General features: G+C 36.8%; 1 pseudogene; it reads left to right on the plus strand.

The window, feature by feature from the left end:
• The first annotated feature begins 1,171 nt into the window (after nt 1-1,171).
• Nucleotides 1,172-3,658, plus strand: LOC112921535 (heat shock protein HSP 90-beta-like; annotated as a pseudogene).
• The last annotated feature ends 14,628 nt before the right edge of the window (nt 3,659-18,286 follow it).

Below are 18,286 nucleotides of genomic sequence, written 5' to 3' on the forward strand. Positions count from 1 at the left end.
TAAAAGATATACCTAAAAATAAGAACAAAGAAATGTTGAATATTAAGTAATGGAAAAAGACACATAAAAAATACAAACCAAAGAAAGCTAAAGAAATTACCATAATTTAGTGAAAAATAAATAGTGAGACAAAGAATGATAATAGGGCTAAATAGGAGGTAAAAAAAATTTTGGGTTAAAAGCTCAGAACTTATGAACTGCCTGATTACAAGTCCTAGGAGTATGATTTACAAGTTTTACAACCTTGAGTACATTACTTAAAGTTTGAAAATCCTTTTTAAATTATTTGTAATGGATAATCATTGTATCCATCTCAAGAAGTTATTATGATGAGTAACTGAACTAAAGTATGAAAAGCACTTGACTGGAGAATGGCAAACACATGTATATGTTTCTTGAAAGGAACAAGATTGTTAACGAAGTAAAATTATATTGTAAAATTTTCACTTTACTTTTCAAATTTGCTCATCAGTAATTGGAGTAATATAGAAACTCTAACAGATTTTTGTTTCATTCTATTTTATTTATTTTCTAAAGATTGGCAGAATGCTTGAATTGCTGAGAACAAGAAACTACATAGAAAATAATAACTTAGTGGTGCCTGGCTGGCTCAGTGGTTGAGCATCTGCCTTTCACTCAGGTCATGATCCTGGGGTCCTGGGATCAAGTCCTGCATTGGGCTTCCCTCAGAGAGGCTGCTTCTCCCTCTGCCTATGTCTCTGCCTCTCTCTGTGTGTCTCATGAAAAAAATGAATAAAATCTTTAAAAAAGAAAAAAAAAACTAATTAAACAAGAATTGACTCTTTGAGTCAGAGTGTTGCTACATGAAAGGAAATATTCAAAACTGTTATTAAAGAACTCCAATAACATTTTTTTAATTAAAAAAACCCAAAATTGTTATTAAAGAAAAGTCATCTTAGAGATTATACTTTGTATAGAGACATTAAAAACTATTATCACCAGAAGGATAAACTTGGAGTTTGTGGTTCTCTATTTCATGTCTTTGTCCTGTTGTCCTGATTGTTTTAACATAGATACATGGCTACCAAGACCAATGGTAACTGATCTTACTCTAAAACGAAATAGTCTCTTGAGTCACCCCCCGCCCCCTGCCGCTGCCTTGGTGCGGGGAGCGGGACACAGCCCCTGCCCACCGTGGTCTGTAGTACTTGCAGCTCTTCTCCTTTAAGATGCCTGAGGAAGTGCACCATGGAAAGGAAGAGGTGGAGGCTTTTGCCTTCCAGGCAGAAATTGCCCAGCGCATGTCCCTCATCATCAATACGTTCTATTCTAACAAGGAAATTTTTCTTCGAGAGTTAATCAGTAATGCTTCTGATGCCTTGGACAAGATTTGCTATGAAAGCCTGACCCTTCCAAGTTGGACAGCAGTAAAGACCTGAAAATTGACATCATCCATAACCACCAGGAACACACCCTGACTCTAGTGGACACAGGCATTGGTATGACCAAAGCTGATATCTCATAAATAACTTGGGAACCATCGCCAAGTCTGTCACTAAAGCATTCATGAAGGCTCTTCAGGCTGGTGCAGACATCTCCATGATTGGACAGTTTGGTGTTGGCTTTTATTCTGCTTATTTGGTGGCAGAGAAAGTGGTTGCTATCACAAAGTACAATAATGATGAGCAGTATGCATGGGAGTCTTCTGCTGAGGGTTCTTTCTTTCTTTTCTTTCTTTCTTTCTTTCTTTCTTTCTTTCTTTCTTTCTTTCTTTCTTTCTTTCTCTTTCTTTCTTTCTTTCTTTCTTCCTTCTTTCCTTCTTTCTTTTTTTAAAAAAAATTATTTACTTATTCATGATATATACAGAGAAAGAGATGGGCAAAGACATAGGCAGAGGGAGAAGCAGGCTCCATACCGGGAGCCTGATGTGGGACTGGATCCCAGGACTCCAGGACCAGGCCCTGGACCAAAGACAGGCGCCAAACCACTGAGTCATCCAGGGATCCCTGGGGGCTCTTTCACTGTGTGAAAGACCATGGTGAGCCCATTGGCCCATTGGCCAGGGTACCAAAGTGATCCTCCATCTTAAAGAAGACCAAAAAGAATATTTAGAGGAGAGATGTGTCAAAGAAGTGGTGAAGAATCACTCACAGTTCATAGGTTATCCCATCACCCTTTATTTGGAGAAGGAATGAGAGAAAGAAATTAGTGATGATGAGGCAGAAGAGGAGAAAGGGGAGAAGGAGGAAGAAGATAAAGATGATAAGGAGAAACCCAAGATTGATGATGTGGGTTCAGATGAGGAGGATGATAGTGGGAAGGACAAGAGAAAGAAGACAAAGAAGATTGAGGAAAAATACATTGATCAAGAAGAACTGAACAAGACCAAGCCCATTTGGACCAGAAACCCTGAAGACACCACCCAGGAGGAATATGGAGAGTTTTACAAGAGCTTACTAATGACTGGGAAGATCACCTGGCAGTCAAGCACTTCTCTGTAGAAGGTCAGTTGGAATTCAGGGCATTGCTCTTCATCCCTTGTTGGGATCCTTTTGACCTCTTTGAGAACAAGAAGGAAAAGAACAACTTAAAACTCTATGTCCGCCATCGGTTCATCATGGACAGCTGTGATGAATTGATATCAGAGTATCTCAACTTCATCTGTGGTGTGGTTGACTCCGAGGATCTGCCCCTGAACATCTCCTGAGAAATGCTCCAGCAGAGCAAAATCTTGAAGGTCATTCGCAAAAATATTGTGAAGAAATGCCTTGAGCTCTTCTCTGAATTGGCAGAAGACAAGGAGAACTATAAGAAATTCTATGAGGCGTTCTCTGAAAACCTAAAGCTTGGAATCCATGAAGATTCCACTAACCGGTGCCGCCTTTCTGAGCTGCTGCATTACCACACTTTCCAGTCTGGAGATGAGATGACTTCTCTTTCAGAGTATGTATCCCATATGAAGGAGACTCAGAAGTCCATCTATTACATCACTGGTGAGAACAAAGAGCAAGTTGCCAACTCCGCTTTTGTAGAGCAAGTGCAGAAATGGGGCTTCGAGGTACTGTATATGATAGAGCCTATCGACGAGTACTGTGTGCAGCAGCTCAAGGAGTTTGATGGGAAGAGTATTGTCTCAGTTACCAAGGAGGGGCTGGAGTTGCCTGAGGGGAAGAAGAAAATGGAGGAGAGTAAGGCCAAGTTTGAGAATCTCTGCAAACTCTGAAGGAAATCTTGGATAAGAAGGTTGAAATGGTGACCTTCTCCAACAGGCTGGTGGCTTCACCCTGCTGTATTGTGACTAGCACCTATGGCTGGACTGCCAACATGGAGCGGATCATGAAAGCCCAGGCACTCCAGGACAACTCTACAATGGGCTATATGATGGCCAAAAAGCACCTGGAGATCAGCCCGGACCACCCCATTGTGGAGACGCTGCGGCAGAAGGCAGAGGCAGACAAGAATGATAAGGCTGTCAAGGACCTGGTGGTGCTGCTGTTTGAAACAGTTCTGCTCTCCTCCAGCTTCTCACTGGAGGATCCCCAGGCTCACTCCCAACCATATTTACCACATGATCAAGCTAGGCCTGGGCATTGATGAAGATGAAGTGACAGCAGAGGAACCCAGTGCTGCTGTTCCTGATGAGATCCCTCTGCTTGAGGGTGATGTGGATGCCTCTCGCATGGAAGAAGTCAACTAATTTCTCCCCGCAGACCTTGTGCCCTCTGTGTCCCCATGGCTCCCCAGCAACCCTGAGTAGCCCCAGTTCACCTAGTTCCCTCTGCCGATGTCTAGTGGATTTTTTCCCCTCCTGTCTTTGTTTGAGGCAGGAAAGACGGGCCTTAAGCCCTAGCCCTCATGAAATTTAACAAGGGGTTTGGATGTGTATTGTGGTGTTTGTTTATTTTATTTTGAGATTAAAATATGCAAAATAAAGAAGATACAGTTTTATAAAAAATAAAAACTAAAAATAAAACGAAATAAAAATATCAACATTTTGTTGATAGAAGGAATTTAAGTAACATTGACCTTCCTTGCGAATAGAGCTATTTATTGCTGGAATGAAGGAAAACAATTAGATATTGCCTTTAAAGATGACAAGTTAAATTCACAAACATCTGCTATTTGGGTAATCTGCTGAAGAATTTGAGATGGTTCAAAGGATCCATATTTTCCTGTTATAGGGCGTTATTACATCCAGAATGACAATGTTGTGTGATTCATTACTATTTTTTTCTCCATGTTTTCTAAAGATAAAGATTTTCAGCTGGTCTTTTTAGTCTCAAAATAAGGTTTAAATAGGCCAGAAGGTCCATTTCTGAGAAGAGTGGCATTGCAAAATTAGACTCCTATTTGTGCCTCAAATAAAAATGACAGGTTAAATTCACAAACATCTACTTCAATCTTCATTCTCAGTATCACATTTGTGTAAGCTCAATAGTGTTAACAACAACAACAACAACAACAAAAAACCATTGAAGTCACTTGGGAATTATCATGAACTTATCAGAAAGCTTCTGAGTTTAGTAACTTTTATCTTTATTTGGACCAAGTATGAGAAAAAGGTCAAGAACATTCATTCCTAACAAATACATGATAAATACCACATGCTTTTGTTTTAAAGAAACTTACTGGACTGAGTGAAAAGTTTGTTAATTTTTATGGTAATAGTTTTAAGTCCCTCTGGGAAATGTAGACTAAAGAAATCACATGTAACACAGTGATGGTAACATTGTTCTTAAAACTCTCAAACTAATGATGTCTGCACTTTTGGGTAATGTCACCTTTTGAGATTTAGATAAAGTTGTGACCCTTTCCTCAGAATAATGCCCTTAAACAAATACATCTTCAGTTGGCAGACTATTTTAAGAGTCTCTCAAGTCTTATCATCTTTCAGACCCACAAATGTGCCTTTTGTAGAAGAATACAATGATTTGTTCTTTGGGGAGAAAATAAACTACTGCCTACCATAATGAGGCATGAAACCAATATGCTATAGGGATTATTCCTATATTTCCTTACTATTCTCTTGTGTTTGTGCAATATCATGTCATTATTGATTTTTTAAAATTTAAAATCTAGTCCAGGAAATTTTCCTTTCCTAAAAAGAAAGGCCCTGAGGCATAATACTAAGCCATATGAATACCTGTAGTGTAGCTGGATAAGCAACCATTATCAAGCCACTAGTTTCTCTTCCCAAACTGACTGTTGATACTGAGCTTTCTTCAGGCACTGTAAAACTTTCTTTGAAGTAATTACCTTTTACCTGTGCTTCTTCCTTGCATAGACTACTTCTAAGTACTTAACACTGGCTTTATATTTAGGAACTTACCAAAAAAATAGGATCATTTGCAATTTATGGACTTAAAAATAATATTAGTAGGGTGATTCCTCCTCCCTCCACTCTTACCCTATGATATGCAGTAGCACACAGGGGTGTGATTGGCAGTGATTACTCATAGATTTTACTGACTTCTCTCAATAGTTGAACCCTCCCAGGTGTATTTTATTTCCATAGGAAACAGGCTTGAAAACAAGTAAACAAAATTGAGAGTGGTAGGAGTATGAATGGAGGGTGGTCTGTCTCCAGCACTCAGACAGTGAGATGCCCCTTGCTGGATGCTTTTGAGTCATGCCTTGAAATAATATCAGGCTCCTAGACATTAAAACCAACTATTTATACTAAAAGTGTCCATTTCTACCCTTTGTCACAAGAAAACAATCAAGATTTCATCTAGCAGATCAAAATTTTTAGAACTAATAAAAGTAGTGGCTTCCTACCTTATTCTCTGCATCAAACATGGTTTTCACAAGGTTACATCTGATACCAGCTCTTTTACATGAGAAAAATGACCTTTTGTCCTGCACATTTCAGAAACTTTAAATTGTCAACCTTATGGTCCTCAACATTAGAGAAAAAAATCAGGAGAAATGAATAAAAAAGAAAGAATTTTAAAACCTTTGTCAAATATCTGAAATACTATGATGCTGGTATCATTTTAATTTCTGAAAAGATTTAGGAAAGTTCATACTTTGGCCCTAGGACTAATCCACTCAGAAACTAGTCATTACAAGTCATATTTCTTTATAGATTATTTTATAGCTGACAAACTGGAACTGAATAAAAGTCTTTTCTTCTTCAACTACTATAGAGTCAAAAATCATAGAAACTCTCTGAAGACCAATGTGATAACCTCTCAAATAACTCACTTATACTAAAAGTATATTATGTAGTCATCAGCAGTGAAGATAAACTAATGGAAGTGCTCATATTTCAAACAGAATGATGTTATAACGGGGATAAAGAATTATTAGTTTCATTTGGATTATTTTTCTTGGATCAATAAACAAATAAGAATGGTCACTTAGAAAGCTAAATGTAATGGAGGAAATGTAGATATGCTTACAGGTACAATTGTGATATTGAAAATAAAATTTAAGGTTGGTGTTTCTGAGGCATGTATCTAAAAAATGAAGATAGGAGATAATTCTTGCATTCAGATAATATGAAAACATTTTACCTTTTCTTGTCCTGTTTTGTTTTTCCAATGATCATGGCCTACTTTACTGATAATTAAATACAAAAATCACATGCAACTCTAGATTGAATAAAGACAGTTCCTTGTGTTTTGTTATAAGCATTTTAAAGTTCACTGCTTTTCTTCTCCTGAACCTTGAAGGATGTTAAAAATTGAGGAAAATGTAATCTTACAAAAACTGGTAGCCTCTAAATGTCAAAAAAAATGTCTGATGTTATGTTTTATTTAATAGTAAATGAAATTACTTCATACTGTATCAAATGTGTTTCCAAATGGAAAGCCAAAACCTACATAAACTATTTTGCCAAGAAATTTTCTGCCATGGTTCTCATTGTTGATATAGAGTTTAAATGAAGACCTTAGATGAAGAGGGAAAGTACATCTTTACATCCAGCTTTCTTGGCAACAGAAGAAAGTGCTGTATTGTTCTTCACACAATCCACCCCCATTAGAGCTCAAGATGTTCTTTTCCTTCTAATCCTCATTTGTACCCCTTAGTCATTTGTTTAGAATTAAATTAACTACAATTTGGAAAATGTGGATGAAAGGTAGCTCATTGAGTAGATATCACATGTTTCCTGAATGGTGCCTGTTTGGACTCTTTCACAGCCATTCATTGTGCTTGAAAGGGTGTAGTGTGTGAATTGTTGGACTGTCACTCTGCAGAGAAGTCTGGCAGCCAGTATTACCATGGAAACAGCAGGAAAACGACAATTAACAAAATGGCTCTGATTTTTTTCCTCTTTCTTTTTCTACTCTTTATATTTAGGGAGGATATCCCCCCTTTAAAATGCACACACACATACATACACAAAAATACATAGGCAGACATGATGAAAAAAACAATATATGAAATTCTACTTACAATTGGATTCTTCCATGGATGGTATCAGTGATTTTTAAAAAAATCATACTTCAAATATAAAATATTTATCAATGGTTTTCTCAACTTATTCCTTCCTCCCCCTTTCAGTTTTTGTCCTTTTCAGACATTGAAAGAATTCTTTGGAAATATCCTTAGGTAAATGACTGTTAATGAGCAGAATCTGTGATTTTAACCCTGGCACATTCATTGGACTTTTAATTAGTCCCTCTTACCATCATTCCTGTGACAGAAACACAATGTAGGCCTAAGAGCTTACACCAAAAGAAGGCTCTATTTAGATTTGTCAACCTTAGTTTAAGTTAGAACATCAAGAAAAGTGGGTTAGATATGGCCATTATGACTAGAATTTGTGACTTAAGACTGAAGAGAGCAAAATAAGTAAATGTTTGATTTCATCATTAATACTAAAAATTCATCGCAATCCAAACTTTGTCAGACTTTGGTATCTTTAAAATGTCTATTCATAAATTCAAAAAAATGATTGTACGTTGTAAGTATCATAATTGAAGTAAAATGTGAGTGGGAGACCTACTGAGACTGTGTTAAATATTCCATTAAATGAAACAATGTGGCTTGTAGATAAGCACTTAGGAGTTTAAGAATGAATGTTTCTTTTGCACACAATATTTAAAATATGTTCTTTCCTAAGCTTTATGGAAAAATGTAATTCTATAGAAGGCCTAAATCCATCAGTGACCTTGAGCTTGCTCTGACTTTAGTATACACTGGGAAAAAGTTTTCTATCAGAATGAAAATACTTACTATTTTATAAGATATCTTAAAGTCATCCATAAAATTATAAGCAAACTTTCAGAAATCATTCTTAAAATTTCCCAAAGTGAGGCTTAACCAGTGCTAAACTATGTGTTCTTTAATTTTTCTCCAACATTCTTTGACTCTCTATTTGATAATAGTTACTTCCTGTTGTAAAAAGAGCCATTTAAACATAAAATTCTAGGAGACATTTCTCTGGCACGGATGTAATTTGTTTTTTTGAAATTTTAGAATTTGGGTAAATTATTTAAAGAGCTATTAATTTCTGCAAAACCTTTTAAGTTATACTTTAATGTTGCTGAACAGATAATTGTCTTTATAAGCTAACTCTAAAAGAGATGTTTAGAAAATGAATAGATATTCTAGACTGGGATATTCTTATAGTTAGGGGGAATATCAGCCACTTATACTATAAAAAACTAAAAGTATTAGGCATATTAGGAAGTCAGTATTTGAGAAAAAGTCATGTAAAAATTTAAAAGAAGCGTATGGTTTTGAATTGAAGCCAAGCAAAACTTAGCATTTTTATTTATTTATTTATTTATTTTTTTAAAACTTAGCATTTTTAACAAAACAAAACCACAAACCGTGTAGCAACTTTCAAATTCTCTATTCCTAGACAATTCTACTGTTAACTATATTTAAGTTACTGTAAGCTGTATCATTGAGATGGACACAAATTTTTAGAGAAGTATCCACAAGGCATATGAGAAGACAATTATTTTTTTAATTCATAGTGCAGAATTCTGGATAAAGAAGTTGAAAACCTGTACTAAAATGAAAAAAAAAAAAAGAAATGACTCAATGACTCATCCAGCCATTATTATGACACACACATACACACACACACACACACACACACACACACACATATATATATATATTTCATTAATAAAAACTTATATACTATCATTTGTGTGCCAGATAGCTTCAGAATGATACATCAGAATAATGGTCAATAAATATAAATAAGTTTAGAATTAATGAGACTCACTAAGATATCATCTCCATCAATATATTTAAAATAATCCAAAAAAAGTACACTTAATAACAGGGACTTAGTTCTACTTACTACCCTACTCCCAATGCCTACATTAGTGCCCGACATGGACTCTCACTTCAGAACATGCTTGTTTAGTAATTTAGCCTCCCTTTTCACTCCCTTTGTCAATGGGAGTTGAATGACAAATCAGGGAATTCTGAACCACTCATCTGTTTATGCATTATTTAATATGCATAATTTCTTATTTTAGATTTTCTTCCTCAGTAAGTTTCATATACAGCTGTTAGATTATAGGTGTATACATCTGTAGAACTGATTGACATATATTTCAAATGTCTTGCCCATTTCCTTATGTTTTTCATAATTTTTACATTATTCATAGCCAACATGGAAGAACAGTAAGTTATAACTAATAAAATAAGTTATGTACATAAAATTTAACTAAAATTAAACATGTTAATCTTGTTTCTTGTCATATTTTCTTTATTTTGCACTTTACAGGTGATCTTACATTTTTACCATATTCTTAATGTATGACATCAAATAAAAAAGGAAAAATGCAATAAAAAGAAAAAGCAAACAAAGAACAGATGAGAAAGGAGTAAAAGAACATGTGAGAAGTAAAATAAATAAATTAGGAGCAAGAGTAAAAAAATACATCATCCTATATTTTGTACCATAACTGAGGTCCCAGACTAGAAGAAATTCTAGCTTCGAGAGAGTGTTTTGCATTCTATGAGAACTATCTGATGAATTAATCCCTGAGTACATATCTAAGTGCTTTTCCCTGTTTCCTTAAAATGACTAGTTACTAAACAATTAGTAATTTCAAACACAGCCTAGTTACAAAGAAAAATATAGATGGATTTGAGAATATTGAGATACTAGAGAAGTAAAAAGATTAAATGAACATCTTGCAAAAATAAATTTAAAAGACTTTAAGAACTTGGATATTTCTCAGTCACACTAGGTACATTGTCAAGTGCTCAATTGCCACATGTCTCTGTGATTGCAGATTATAGAACTTTTCCATCATCATAGAAAGTTCTCTTGGTTATTGCTGTTCTAGATTCCTCTTCTCACAGTGGTGTCATCTAGTCCACATAATTGCTTTATTACTAATTTTTTTTTCACTTAAATATTGAGTAACTTTCTTTATGGCATTAAATATATATGTATTACTAAATAATATTGAATTACCTTAATTATTTTTATAGGCAGATATTGGTAGATATTACTTATTTGGTTTTGGTTTTTCATTTTTGAAAATATGGCCACATACAGGACTTTAATTTGTACAAGAAGAACTTTAATTTGTACATACAGGACTTTTAATATTTATTATTTTTTAAATATTTTATTTATAAACATATATAGTTATAGACATAACTGGTGCCATGTGAGCAGAAAGCAGTTACTTAATACCACCTATTTTTGGTAAGGCTCTACTATTTTATGTTGCATTTTAGATTCAAATAGTAGCTTACAGCATTTTATATAAGAGCTTGCTGGTGAAATAATATATTTTATACACATAATTAAAAATAAACATTTGGTTTTTGTTAACAATTTAGAGAGATATATAGGTTTCTGTTTCTGAAATAATACATCAATTATATTATGTTATACAGTTGTAGTTCTTTCTAAATATAGTGAATTATTTTTTTATTCAGATGCTTTATTTTTTTTAAAGATTTTATTTATTTATTCATGAGAGACACACACAGAGAGACGTATGCAGTGGGAAAATCAGGCTCCATGCAGGGAGCCCAATGTGGGACTTGATCCTGAGACTCCAGGATCACAACATGGGCTGAAAGCAGGCACTCAACTGCTGAGCCACCCAGGTGTCCCTTATTCAGATGCTTTAGATGAAAATAAAATCGTCATTAAAAGTCTGGTCTGTAGAAAGTACATACTACTTTACTTAGAAGTTAACCACTTAAAAGCCCCCTTCCTTTTTCTTCAATATTTTCCCAATTTAACCTATGCACTCCTTTGAACTGTTTGAATCAAGTTATTAATTAAGGTAATTGCAGTTTTTACCAAGCTAATTTATTTTTTTATTAGACTGTACCTATGATCCTAATTCTTCACGTTCAAATATCCTTGCCCTCTTAGCATCTCAGTGTTTAATTTCATTAAAGGTTTAGAGAAATTCTTGCTAATTTTATTATAGACCAGTCTGTCAGTAAGCTGTATAATTTACAACATGAAACACTTAGTTTCAAAGGAAAAAAAAAGTTTAAACACATACATTACAGAACCCTGACAAATTAAATTAGATTTTTTTCTACCAGCAATAATATCTTAATATGGCAAAGAGAGTTCTCAAGTCAGACGATATAATACATGAGAAGAGATGACTTCTTTAAAATTGTGTCACAGAATTTTAATTTCCCAATTTTTCAAGTAATCAAGTAATTTTTAGTACAAGTATTGTCATAGGCTTCTTCTCTACAATAAATATTTCAATGGGAAGAGCCTGTTTGCTTTATACACTTATAAAACATATAAAAACACATAAAAAGCACAGTTTTAGGGACTCCTGGGTGGCTCAGTGGTTAAGCGTCTGCCTTCAGCTCAGGGTGTGATACCAGGGTCCCAGGATAGAGTCCCACATCGGGCTCCCTGTGAGGAGCTTGCCTCTCCCTCTGCCTGTGTCTCTGTCTTTCTCTCTCTCTGTGTTTGTCATGAATAAAGAAATGAAATCTATAAAAAAGCATGGTTTTATGCATATTTATTAAGATTATTCTCACTTAGCACATTAACAATAACAATCAGTTTTGCCTTTCCATTCATTTTGGCACATATCAGAGAACAAGCTGATATTCCAGGAATATCACTTGAATTGGTACTGTTTAAATCGCTTTTTTTTGCTTTTGACTACATTTGCCAACTTCACAGGGAATTATAAGTTTTCTATATTCATGAAAGATGGTGTCCTGAATTTGTGTCACTCAATCCTATGCTTTTACCTCCCAGTCTATCTCCATGTTCTGTTGCCAACATCAAGTAATGACTCTCTATGGCCTCAAATTTTTGTAGTCAGTGCTTTATATTGTTTGCCTCAAATAGGTGCCTGCCCTGCTACCTAATTTTGTATCTTCCTATATTCCAATCTTCTTTGCTGATCTCAGTTCAGTGGAAAGTCTTTGCTGGTTCAATAGCTGCTCAGATTAGAGGAATTTATTCTGTCATTTTTGATTCACAATTACTATTTCAAGTTTCTAAGGAACTTTCTGATTCAGTCATAAGATAATATCTAATTAAGTATTTAATTTTAACTGATATATGGCCTAATCTCTCTTTTCAGGACAATTTCATTTCAAAATGTAATTATCTTTCCTTGACACTGTACCATAGTTAAGTTTACTTTGGGCTATCCCCACATGCTTGAAATTCAGAGACTAGTATTAAAGGAAGTTTAATGTCTTCCTATTAAAAAATGTATCTTATTATAAACAGGAGGAATAGAGAATACCTCTTGTGATCTAATTGAGGCTACTATTCCCAGAAACCACTAGGATGTAGAAATAGTTTCAGGCTGAGGGAATAGTTACATCATCTTATTTTAAGATGTTTTTCTATCTGCCTGATCAGTAGAGCATTTTTTTAAATCAAAGCTTCCAAAATAAAACCTCTACTGAAATTCAACAGCATTTTCCTAAGACCAATAAATTCACTTTACATGTATATAAGACCAAGTATGATTTCCCAACTAATTTTTTGACTATATGTTGCTTAAGTACACTAGAAATTTTTAAAAAAAACATCAACTGAAAAAACAAACAGGCAAGATGGAAGAAGAGTAGGAGACCTCCTCTTATCTGATCTTAATTTACCTAGATTAGTATCAAGCTATCCTGAACACCTATGAATTCAACCTGAGATGTAAGAAAAGAATGCCTGGAACTATATAAATAGAAAACTGACCACTTTATGCAAGGTAGGAGTGTGGATAAGGGAAATGGAAGGGATATATCAGGAGATAAATGGCAGCGGAGAAGGAACTTATATAAGACTGCTGGAAAGTGATATTGCCCTGGAGCTCAAAGTTGGGACCTTCAGAAATTTGTTCCAATGAAAGACTTCCCTCCTTGAAAGGTGCTCAGTGGTGAGACAGTGGGATCTCAAGATCCCTGGAGTCACAGAAAGAACAGGGGTGCCTGAGCCAGCAAAGTTCCCAAACATTGGAGCTGGGAAACCGGTTTAGGTCAGTAAGCAAAGGAGAGAGCTCTCAGCTCTTTTCACCACAAACCATGAACTGAGGCCAGATTAAAGTTTGCTCTTTCTGTTGGGAACCTGCAAAGGACTGGAACGCAGCAACCATCTGCCTTCCCTGGGAGGAGTGATGTGGGTGAGGGTGGAGCAGGTGCACACACATGATTAGGTGAAAGCTCTCCTGCTTGGGGCCCAGAAAGTGCATGAGTCAGCATCCCTACACCTTGCTTTGGGAGAATCAAATTGGAAGGGTGTTGTGGGAGTCTGAAGAGCTTGGCACATATCGCACTATTTCAGCTCCATGGCTGGAGATCCTGTGTGGCCATTTTTAATTTCACCCTCTATAGAGACATGGAAAGCATTCAGGGAACAAAAGCCATAAACAGCAAACACCTTAGACTGACCATGGCCCCCTGGCCAGGGGCAGTGCAACTTTCCCCAGGCAAGACACCTGAGAATCAACCCAATGCGCCTCTCCTCCAGAAGACCAGCTGGAAGAACAGGTAAACCTCAAGTTTAGACCAATTAGCACTGCAAAACTCCAGAGCTAGGAGAAAATAATATATAGAACTCAAGGTTTTTTCTTATGATTCATTTATCTTTCAGTTTAAAATTTTCCACTTTTCCCTCATTTTTTCCATTTCTTCTAATTTCTTATTTTAACAACTGTTTTTAAGTCTTTTTAAACTTACATTTTTTATAATTACACATTATAGATATATTCTTCATTTTTGGCTTCTTTCCATATATATATTTATATTTATATATATATGAAAGTTTTGCTTTCTTTACAACTTTGGAATTTAGTGTCTTCTTAACAGAGAGACCAAAATACACTCAGGACCAAATGGATCAACCCTGTTTTGTTCACTCTGTGAAATTATATTCTCTTTCCTCCTCTTTGCCCCACCTTTATTGTTTTTTGTTTTGTTTTTCTTTACCTTTTTATTTTCTGGTTTCTGACCTCTTTGGATTTGTTAGTGTGTATTTTGCCTCAGTTATGGTTGATATCTTTGATTCTGTTCACTCATTCAGCCATTCTTTTCTGGAAAAAATGATTAGAAGGAGGAATTCACAACAAAAGAAAGAACCACAAGTAATACTGTTTGCTACGGATCTAATGGATGGATTTGAATAAAATGTTGGAGATGGAATTCAGAATAACAAGTATAAAATTACTAGCTTTGCTTGAAAAAAGCATAAAAGACTCTAGAGAATCTCTTAGTGCAGAAATGAGATCTAATCAGTCCAAAATTAAAAATACTCTGAGATGTTTAGATCCAGTCTAAACTGGATATTCTAAAAGCTCGGATAAATTAGGCAAGGAGAGAATAAATGACATAGAAGACAAGTTGATGGAAAGGAAGACAGCTGAGGAAAAGGAAGAAAACCAACTAATAGCCCATAAGGAAAGGCTTTGAGAGATAAGTGATGCCATAAAAAATCAGAATTCTTAGATTTCTTGAGGTTGCAGAGAGAGAAAGAGAGAGAGAGAGCACACCAGATGGTATATTTGAGCAAATCATAGCTGAACTTCCCTAATCAGGGGATGGAAACAGGCATTCATATCCAAGAGGTAGAGAGATCCTTCTCAAAATCAATAAAAATAGATCAAGGCCCCAATATATAATAGTGAAGCTTACAAATTTCAGAGCTATAGAGAAATTCCTGAAAGCAGATCAAGATAAGAGATTCCTCATATAAAAAGGTAGAAATATTAGATGGACAGCAGACCTATCCACAGAGAGCGGGCAGGCCAAAAGGGATGGCATGATATATTCAGGGTACTAAATAAGAAAACCATGCAGCCAACAATACTTTATTCAGCAATACTGTCATTCAGAATATAAAGAAAGATAAAGAGCTTCCAGGAGAGGCATAAAATGAAAGAATATTTAGCCATTGAGATAGCCCTGCAAGAAATATTAAGAGGGAGCCTGTAAATGAAGGGGGAGCCCAAAAGTAACAAAGACCAGAAAGAAATAGAGACAATCTGCAGAAACAAGGACATTACAGGTAATATAATGGTGCTAAATATTTTTCAATAGTCACTCTGAATATAAATGAGCTAAATGGTCCAATCAAAAGACACAGGGTATCAGATGGGATAAAAAAGCAAGACCCATCCAGGTGCTGTCGATATGAGACTCATTTTAGACCTAAAGACACCTTCAGACTGAAAATGAGAGGGTAGAGAACAATTTGCCGTGCAAATGGACCTCAAAAGAAGGCTCGAGTAGCAATCTCATATCGGATAAATTACATTGTAAGCCAATGGCTATAGTAAGAGAGGAAGAGGGACACTATATCATATTTAAAGGGTCTATTCAACAAGATCTAAGAATTATAAATATTTATGCTCCTAATTTTGGAGCAGCCAATTATATCAACCAATTAATAACCAAAGTAAAGAAACACATAATAATACATTAACAGTAGAGGACTTTAACACCCCATTGACAGATCATCTAGCAGAAGAGCAACAAAGAAAAAAGTCTTTGAAAAAAAAGTCTTTGAATAATAATATGGACTTCACAGATATATACAAAACATTCCATTCTAATGCAACAGAATACATATTCTTCTCTAGTGCACATAGAACATTCTTTAGAATAGATCACATACCGGGTTGATAATCAGGTCTCAACCAGTACTAAAAGATTGAGATTACTCCCTGCATATGTTCAGACCACAATGCTTTTTTAAAAAGATTTTATTTTATTTTATTTGTTTGTTTGTTTGTTTATTTGTTTATTTATTTATTTATTTATTTATTTATTTATTTATTTATTTATTTTATTATTCTTGAGAGGCACAGAGAGAGAGAGGCAGAGACATAGGCAGATGGAGAAGCAGGCTTTCTAAGAGGAACCTGATATGGGACTCAATCCCAGGACCTCAGAATCACAACCTGAGCCAAAGGCAGATGCTCAATCACTGGGCCCCTCACGTGCCCCTAGATCACAATGCTTTGAAACTTGAACTCAGTCAAGAGAGGAATTTGGAAGGAACTCAAACACTTGAAGGTTAAAGAGCCTCTACAAAAGAATGAATGGGGTCAACCAGGAAATGTGGATTTAATTTTCTTTTTTTAGGGGATCCCTGGGTGGCTTAGCAGTTTAAGGCCTGCCTTTGGCCCAGGATGTGATCCCGGAGTTCTCGGATTGAGTCCCATATTGGGCTCCCTGCATGGATCCTGCTTCTCCCTCTGCCTGTGGCTCTGCCTCTCTCTTTCTGTGTCACTCATGAATAAATAAATAAAATCTTAAAAAAATAATTTTAATTTTTTTAAAGAAGAATTAAAAAGACTCATGAAACTAACAAAAGTGAAAGCACAATTATTCAAAACCGTTGGGATACAGCAAGGGTGTTCTTAAGAAGGAAGTACATTTATTTCAACACAAGCCTCACTCAAAAAATTAGAAAAGTCTCAAATACAAAAGCTCACCTTACACATAAGGGAGTTGGAGAAAATCAACCACAAATGAAGTCTAAACCAAGAAGGAGAGGAGAAATCAGAAAGGTTAGAACAGAAATCAATGAAATAGAAACCAGAAGAACAATATGAAAGATCAATAAAACTAGGAGCCGGTTCTTTGAAGGAATTAATGAGATAGAGAAGTCCTCTAGCCAGACTTATCAAAAAGAAAAGAGAAAGGACCAAAATTACTAAATCATGAATTAAAGAGGAGAGATCATGACCAACACCAAGGAAATGCAAACAATTATCAGATCACATTATGAACAACTATATGCCAACAAATAAAGCAGTCTGGAAAAAAATGATGGATTCCTAGAAACATATAAACTACTAAAACTGAAACAGGAAGAAGTTGAAAACCTGCACAGACTAATAACAAGCAAGGAAATTGAAGCAGTCATCAAATATCTCCCCCCAAAAAACAATAGTCCAGGGACAGATGGCTTCCAGGGGAATTCTACAAAACATTTAAAGAAGAACTAATACCTATTCTACTGAAGCTATTTCAAAATTAGAAAAAGGGAATAGAGCAAGATGGCGGAAGAGTAGGGTCCCCAAGTCACCTGTCCCCACCAAATTACCTAGATAACCTTCAAATCATCCTGAAAATCTATGAATTCGGCCTGAGATTTAAGGAGAGACCAGCTGGAACGCTACAGTGAGAAGAGTTCGCGCTTCTATCAAGGTAGGAAGACGGGGAAAAAAGAAATAAAGACACAAAAGGCCTCCACGGGGGAGGGGCCCCGTGAGGAACCGGGCTGAGGCCGGGGCGAGTGTCCCCAGGACAGGAGAGCCCCGTCCCGGAGAAGCAGGAGCTGCACCAACCTTCCCGGGGGAAAGGGGTCCGGAGGGAGGTGGAGCAGGACCCAGGAGGGCGGGGATGCCCTCGGGCTCCCTGGGACACTAACAGGCACCTGCGCCCCGGGAGAGTGCCCCGAGCTCCCTAAGGGCTCGGCGGGACCCGGAGCAGCTCAGAGGGGCTCGGGCGGCGGCTCCGCGGAGGGGGCTGCGGGGCGGGAGCGCGAATCCAACAGCGCAGGCCTCGGAGCACAGGGCGCCGGGACACAGCCGAGGACCCGGCCTCCCCCGGGACAGGCAGAGGCCGGGAGGGCCCAGGCCAGCAAGGACGCTCCTGCCCCGAGCCGAGCAGATCAGCGGCCCCACCCCGGAGCCTCCCAGGGGCTGCAGACCGAGAGCCCCGCAGTTACTGCGGGAGCTGACTCCAGGGCTGCAGAGCTGGCCCCGCCACTGCGGTTGTTCCTCCTGGGGCCTCACGGGGTAAACAGCCCCCACTGAGCCCTGCACCAGGCAGGGGGCAAAGCAGCTCCCCCAAGTTCTAACACCTGAAAATCAGCACGACAGGCCCCTCCCCCAGAAGACCAGCTAGAGGGACAAGTTCCAGGGGAAGTCAAGGGACTTAA

Source organism: Vulpes vulpes, chromosome 2 (genome assembly GCF_048418805.1).
Source record: "Vulpes vulpes isolate BD-2025 chromosome 2, VulVul3, whole genome shotgun sequence".
In the NCBI taxonomy this organism is placed as follows: Eukaryota; Metazoa; Chordata; class Mammalia; order Carnivora; family Canidae; genus Vulpes; species Vulpes vulpes.